General features: G+C 46.5%; 1 protein-coding gene across 1 annotated transcript in view; it reads left to right on the forward strand.

Moving 5' to 3' along the window:
• The window catches only part of ZNF706 (zinc finger protein 706), a 47270-nt gene extending 41014 nt beyond the window's left edge, over nt 1–6256 (forward strand). The window contains exon 4 of the mRNA XM_012643637.1: nt 6236–6256. The gene's annotated coding sequence lies outside the window, so the exon portion shown is untranslated. The remainder of the gene's footprint in view (nt 1–6235) is intronic.
• Nucleotides 6257–7433: the final 1177 nt, after the last annotated feature.

Consider the following 7433-nt stretch of genomic DNA (forward strand, 5'->3'; position numbering starts at 1 on the left):
CAGTTATTTCATCTCTTCTTTTTTATATTTTGGTACATGTATTATAATGTATGTAATTGTATCAGGTAGGATTAGATTTGGCTGAGATTAGGAGAAGAGAATATACAAAACAATAATATCTTAAACAAGAGAGAAGTTTATTTCTCTTTCATGTAAATGGAATCTGGTGGTAAGCTGCCCAGAGCTGGGCAGGTGTCTTCTCTGGTTGCTCCAACATCTTCAATATGTCGTGTCCACTTCATTATCCACGGCTGTTGTTCGAGGTCCAGCCATCACTGCCTTCTGCTTTCTAGAAAGCAGGAAGGAAGAAAGAAGGGAAGAGCTGCATGGGTCCCCACTAAGGACATTTCCTGGAAATGGCACCCCATGCTTCTGACATTTCATTGGCTAGAATTTAGTCACATGCCCACTCCTAGCTGCAATAGGTCCTGGGAAATGTAGTCCATTCTGGGATGCCCTGTGCCCACCAGGAAATGCCATACCATGGAAGCAGGAAAGGATGGCGGCTGCCACTAGCAGTCTGTGCCATGGTAATACAGTAGTGGAATAGTACCTGTGTATACACACAAAGAAATAAATGTGCTTGTTGGGGACATAGTCAAAATTGGGATTTTGTGGGTGGAGTTTGAAGACCATTGCTACGGATCATAGACTGTAGAAGTGCGTATAATTGAATGAAGGAAGGAATAGGAGTTTTTTTTTTTTTTAACCGCCCTACATTCGTTCGTCCTTCTCCTGGTAAAACAATATGGGGAATTTTGTGCAGGGCCTCCTCGCCACTCTCAGCCATGCAGCTGCTGGGGTGGGATTGGAGTCAGGGAAGCTCCTAATTAGTCGTGGACAACTTCTCCTGTCCCTGGCCACTGGGATTAGTGCGGGTTACTAAGAGTCAGGCCTGGGACTTTCATTTGACTCTTGGAGGGGAGATGCTGGATGTAAGGCTGAGAGCACATGAAGGATGGAGCTGCCAATGCTCTTGCAACCATGATGGGAGAGTGTGTCTGAGGATGCAGAGGAGATTCTCATCCAGAGAATGAGGGAACCACGCAGAAAGAGGCCCAGGTCCCGTGATATCATTTAATCTCCCGTATCAAGCTGTGTCTGAACAGAGCATGAGTTGTGATGAGGAGCCATCGTGGGCGGTGCAGATGAGGTTGAGCCCTAGAACTGGCAGAACAATGAGGGGGACAGAGCCTGGGGCTGCATGACTTCCTGGAGCAGAGCCACAATACCTGGCTGGATGGCTGCCTGAGAGAGAAAGCAATTTCTACCTTGTTTAAGTCCTAGCTACTTAAGGGCCTTTGTTTTAGCAGCCAGCCTACAATCTAACTAGTACACATGTATTGATGATCTCATTTAGTTACCCAGTGTGACTGCAGAGCAAGACTGACCCAGGCCCCGTGCCGCTAGCCACCACTTGCAGCATTCTGCTCGTGCTCCTTGCTGTCCTTTCCTCTGCAACTAAGTGCTTTGGGGCCCTGAGGCTGTGCTGTTCCCCTTTGCACTGCCCAGGTCTGGCCCAGGGCTTGCACGTGATAAACATTGACCAAATGAATGAATAATAAATGACCTTTCTGAGCTGCAGAATATCTAGCAGGCTAGTGGAAGATCAAATGAGATTCTGTTTGAGAAGATGTTTTGGAAGCTACAAGCCAATACATACACTTCGGCTATAGTTACTCTTCTCGTTAGGAATTTCTCTATATTTAGGGCAAGAATATGGCTATACTCCGAATATACATATCTGAATTCTGTCCTCAAGAATATGCTCCCGTACTCTAGTTCTGTCTTTTAATGCCTTCCTCCATCAGACAGTCACACTGCTCTTAGAGCTGGAGGACACTTAGGGGCCACTCAGACACCCTTTCTGGTGCTCCTACCCCACCCCGGGCAGGATTCCCCTTCATGATGGTCCCACTATGTGGTCAGTTGGTTAGTGGCCCTCCTACCAGCTGGGCACTGGAGCCAAAATGTGACTCAACAGTGCAGGATGGGGAGGAGCCCCATGCCCGTCACTAGACACCCGCATGTCCTCCCCTCGCTGCCTCTACACTCGGGCTCCTCTCCCGCCCAGCCCAGCATCCTCTTTCAAGGTCAGGTTCAAGATCATCTGCTTTGCAGAAGCCTTCCCAGTCTGGCAGGGCAGCCAGGTCATCTCTTCTTGTTGCTATGCTACTTGTACTTAACTCTCATGTCAACATTATACTTTTAGTTGTGCTTTTGTGTAAACCCCACTTCATTTTCCCTTCCAACTACCACCTTCACCCCTCGGAGGTGGGATTTTCAAGGGCAGAGATTGTGTCTTACTCATTCGATTCTGCAGCACCTACCTCTGCCTGGCAATTGTTGATAAATGAATGAAGCTTGTTGAATAGATGAGCATGAGCAGGACAGTGGGGCTCAAAACTTGGTCTCTGGCATGAGACACACTCAGCTCCAAATCCCATTAATCAGCTATATTCATGCGTGCATGCACTCACTCATTCATTCAAACCTTTTATGGAGTCTCTGTTATATCCCAGCACCCTGCTAGACACCAGCATCGGACAAACAGAAGGGACAAGGTCCCTGCCCTCACTGAGCTTATATCTGAATGGTAGAGACTGAAAATAAACAAGCGAATGAGCCAGTGAATACCATATCTGCTTCTCTAACATGTCCCATGGAGGGAAAGAACAAAGCGGAGCGTGGCAGAGGGGTCAGCGGTGGGCTACTTTAGGTGGGTGGGCAGGGAAAGCCGGACGTTTAAGCTGAGTCCTGAAGAGCGAAATGAGCCAGGCTTTTAAGGAACAGGAGGAAAAATAGGCAGTAGGCACAAACAGAAAAGCAAGTGCTTCTCTCTCCTTAGTTTCCTCGTCTATGAATAGAAATAATAGCGCCCACTGCACAGTCTGTCGTGAAGCCTAAATGCACTGACACACTTAGCACAGTGCCGGGCACTTGACATATACTAGCTCTTGTCATCCATGACGGGGTCGTGCTGTAGAAAGGGAACAAAGGCGATGCCATGCCAGCCCTCTGGAATTCCCACTTCCTCCCCCAAGTTCTCTCAACCCATCTGTTAGATAATCCATTCAAGAACGTTCCTGGGCACCAGCCTCAATCTCTGGTCTAAGGTCTCTAGAATCTCCTTAAAATGAATGTAAATACCTTATAAGATGGAAAGGGGAGAAATCCAATGGGATAATGCAATGGAAAACCTTATACAATGGGAGTTATTACTGTCGTTTCGTCATAGTTTCTGGATCCCTCCCATGCTGGCTGTCCTAGCAAGCACACTGTCCGGTTTGCCAAGGACCTTCTTAAAATGACGCCCCTGAAACTGAAAGTGGAACTCGAAGCAGGCTCCGGCAGAGCAGGGACTGTTGTGCCTGAGGCTACTCACTCGGCTAGGTGCTAAGTCAGCAGCAGCAGGAGAGTGGGCTCCCAGTCTACTGCCTTCCAGTCCTGGCCCCGCAGGCCATCCAGGGCCATCCAGTGGGCTGGCGGGTGAGAAAAGTTCTGCCGTATGACTCTGGAGTGCGAGGCTGCCTTTCAAGGAGTTGCAAGGCACTAACAGTTGAGTTTTATCTACTGGACAGATGGGAGGATCTTGCATTTGTAACAGGAGCAAACAGAGAGATTCTATCTATCTCAGAGACAAAAGCATTTCTTCAATTCAAAGTCCTCTGAACCTGTAGTTTCTCTGATAAGCGGCACGTGTGTGTGTGTGTGTGTGTGTGTGTGTGTGTGTGTGTGTGTGTGTCTGTGTCTGTCTGTCTGTCTGTCTAGGCTCACATACACACACCCATGTATGTGCACTCGAGAGAGGAGAAACAGCAGTGGCTTCATCCCCTCTGCCTCTGACTCTTACAGATACGGTATTTTACGTGTTTGTGTTTTCCAGTCTGGCCTTAAGCGGCAACATAAGCAGAGAGATGCCAAGGAGAGAGGAGGAACACACAGGGCTTAATTACAGTGCCCTCCGTCCAGCTAACATGCCAATAATTTGCCTCACAGAATGATTCAGCAGCAATCCTGCCAGGGTTCCCAGAGAAACCCCCTATCGGGATGACGTAATGTCTCTCCACCTCTGCTACTGCCTCCCTCCACGCCCACTGCCACGCAGCCACCATCTCCTCTCGAGAGCCACAATTCCATCTGTGGACCTTTGGTTGCCATCTGCATTGAGACGAATACGTGTTTTATTACTTAAATGGTATTACAATGCGCGATGTTGCTAATCTGACCCTTCACATTTAGTAATTCAATAGAAAAATTAAGACTTGGAAAAAATCCTAGCGTCTGGTGAGTTACACAGCAACAAATCGTGAGCTGTGTATGCAGAATGCTTCAGTATCTCGAATTGGATGTTGGTCTCTGCATCCCATGAATATTTATACTTTGAGGCAAAGTGATTGATTTAATTTATCACTGGCAATTAAGGTGACTGTCTAGACTTTGCTACGTGACAAGTGTTGCAGAGAACATAAAGAGAAAGGGACTCTGACCCTCCAGTGATGCACCTTGTGTGTGGCTGCTGGTGCCTACCCCAAATCCATCAATCTCCCCTTCTTCCTGACCAGCAGAACCAGACTTGCTCACGTGAGTTGGTCTTATCTTCATCTACACTGATTTTGGTTTTCCTTGCCACTCCTGACTAGGCACAGAATTCATTCTATTTCACTTTATTTCAAAGAGCAATGGAAGGAGATCAGGGGCAGGGAGAATTCTAAGAAAGATTTGAATTCTAAGAATTCAAAGAAAGATCTCTTTGCTGATAAATAGAGACCCAAAGAATAAATAACTCCTTTTTTTCCTGCCTAGGGATGTTGTTATGATGCAAGGAACTCTTGCAGCCATTTTGTAAACATGAGGGGAGGTAGCTGGAAAGATGACAGTGATGACAAAAATCTGGGTCCTTGATGTTGTTGATAAGTTGTTGATAAAACAAACCCAGAACTGTGCTATATCCAGACTTCTCATATAAGATAATAAATTTTTGTTATTTAAGCTGGTTGGATTATGGCTTTCTGTTACATAAAAGCTGAAAACATCACTACTACATGAGAGAGTGACTTTCAAGCTTTTTGATCATAAACCAAAGTGAGAAATATGTTTATGTGTAATGAGCTCTAAAATGTTCTATTCTATTCTATTTTATTTTTAAAAATTCAGGTCATGACCCACTAAAGTGATTTCAAAGCTCACTAATGGGTCATGACCCACATTTTGGAGAACAATTAAAGTCATAGGGGATACAAGGTACTGTGACATAATCGAAAGCATAATGTGGTGCCATAAAGACATACTAATAAAGTGCTGTCATAGGAAGGAATGATCACTTTAATTTGGGGAAACAGACAAGGTTGTAAGGGGAGAGCTGGCCCCTGAAAAGGAGCTACATTTCCAACAAGAGAAGTGGGTGGGGAATGGGAAGAGGTGAGGGAATGCAGGGGCAAAGACAAGTGGTGGGAAGTGCAGATATGTTCCAGCACCAGTGAGTCAACCTGGCCAGGGGTTGTGTGCGGTTTGCAAGGTAGTGAGAAGTAAGGTGAATGACAGGCAAATCAGAGGCCACAAGAAGGTCCTCGGGTAGGGTTGCATCTAAGGACGTCTAGGACGGTAGCAGCTGCAAGCTGGGTTGGGCCTGTGTCCTATCAGTAGCTGAAACTGGCAGAGCTCAAAGCCGGAGGCAAATGAGAAGGGCCTGTGCTCTTGGATATCGGCTTCTGCCTGCACCTCCTTCCGCCTGCAGTCCCTGCAGACCAATTCTACTGGTTTCTCCATCCATGAGCTACTCTTTAGTGGTGAACGAAGCATAAGCTGGCCTTTCTGAAAATTTTGCCTGGCCACCTACAATGTAAATGAACAGTGCTGATGCTGTGATTCTTCTAAATGAAACCACCAGAGAGTGGGCAAGAGTAGCCGATTTTCAATCTCAGAAAGGCCAGCAGCCCCCGGCTTCTCATTGTTCTTCACCATGCTCCCACCTGCTTGCCTTCTGATGCCTTCACATTTTGTTGGATCCAGCCTCCAAAGGTGGGCTGAGCCTTGCTACTTGTCACCTCTAATAAAAAAAAAATTTAGTGGAGGAGGATTTGAAACTGCGGGTTACATTGGGTGTTTGTGCTATCTGTGGATTTTAATTACCCATGTCTTCCCTTCCCTAATCTCTCCCTGAAAAGCACACGTCGACTCTCATGATGGAAATTAATCAGAACTAATCTGTTCCTCCTCTTTACTTTACCCACAGAGCTAAGGGGTTGGCAGATCGGAGTGGAATTTTACTGGGAATCTGCATACTGAAGAATAGAACCAGATTTTGATACATCGGAAGTGGAGCCAAGTTTATTCTTACCCTTTCCCTTCACATTAGTGACAGTTTTTGAATATTTCAGGCTGAATGATCAGATTTCTGGAACACTGTTTCTGTCCTGACAGTTGACACTTTTTGTGGTTTGGGCAAAGGCTCTCTGCTCCACTGGCTCCATGTGGAAAATTAACCAATGCTCACTCTTTGGGAGTGCAAAGAAAGCTAATTGCTTGGGGAGAGCATTTGGATGAGAAGTACCAGCTAGCTACATGTGACCCAAAGCATATGGAATCAGGTGATGGGCTGGCAGAGTTACTGTCCATTCAGCCTGGATATCTTCTTCAAGGGGGTTTATTTGGACCTTTTTTTGTGGAACCTTTCAACACCCCATGTATTGGAACCTAAGATTGGAGTCGATATACTCAATAAAAATAAAAATAAGTGAAGGAAAGCATGGATAGGTGGGTCTTGTCCTCTCAACATGCCCAAAGCCACCATTACCATCTCATGGTAATGAGATGGCATGGCACCACCATCGTCAGACACCTAGAACCTTGGTGTCATCCCCATGTTTCCTCTCCTTGTCACCCACACACAGTCCATGGCCAGGTCCTTTAACACATCTTGCTCTCTGTTTCCACTGTTCTTACTCTTACTAGAGTTCTCGGTGCCTCTGCATTGGGGTCTGGGACAGCCTCCCTGACCGGCCTTCCTGCCCCCTTCTTCCCATCTCAGTCCACCCCTCACTCGGCTACTGAAGTAAATTCCTACCAGACATTTCTTCTGCATTTGGGGTTCCAGGCTCAGGGGTGTGGAGGGGGCACAGACTGTCTCTGAGCTTAAGAAGCCTGTTTTTCTGGAATTCTCCATGCAGTGATGCTGTAGCATGTACCCTTCAGGACTGGAGAGGAAACTGACCCTCCCTTTTGTCATGAAGAGTGAAAAACTGGTGCCCTGACCTACCCATGACTTGGTTTTACTGAAAGAGTTTTATGTCGTTAATATTTTGGTGCTTGTTGTTTTAACTGCAGCAAGAGAGGCCCGTAGAGCCTGCTCCCCCCACCAACTATGTAACTGTAGCTGAGTCTCAGGAGTTTGTTCCTCTCCACCTTTAAGATGCAAAAGAAAAATGATTAGG

The sequence above is a fragment of the Propithecus coquereli genome, unplaced genomic scaffold (genome assembly GCF_000956105.1).
Source record: "Propithecus coquereli isolate 6110/MARCELLA unplaced genomic scaffold, Pcoq_1.0 Scaffold2, whole genome shotgun sequence".
In the NCBI taxonomy this organism is placed as follows: Eukaryota; Metazoa; Chordata; class Mammalia; order Primates; family Indriidae; genus Propithecus; species Propithecus coquereli.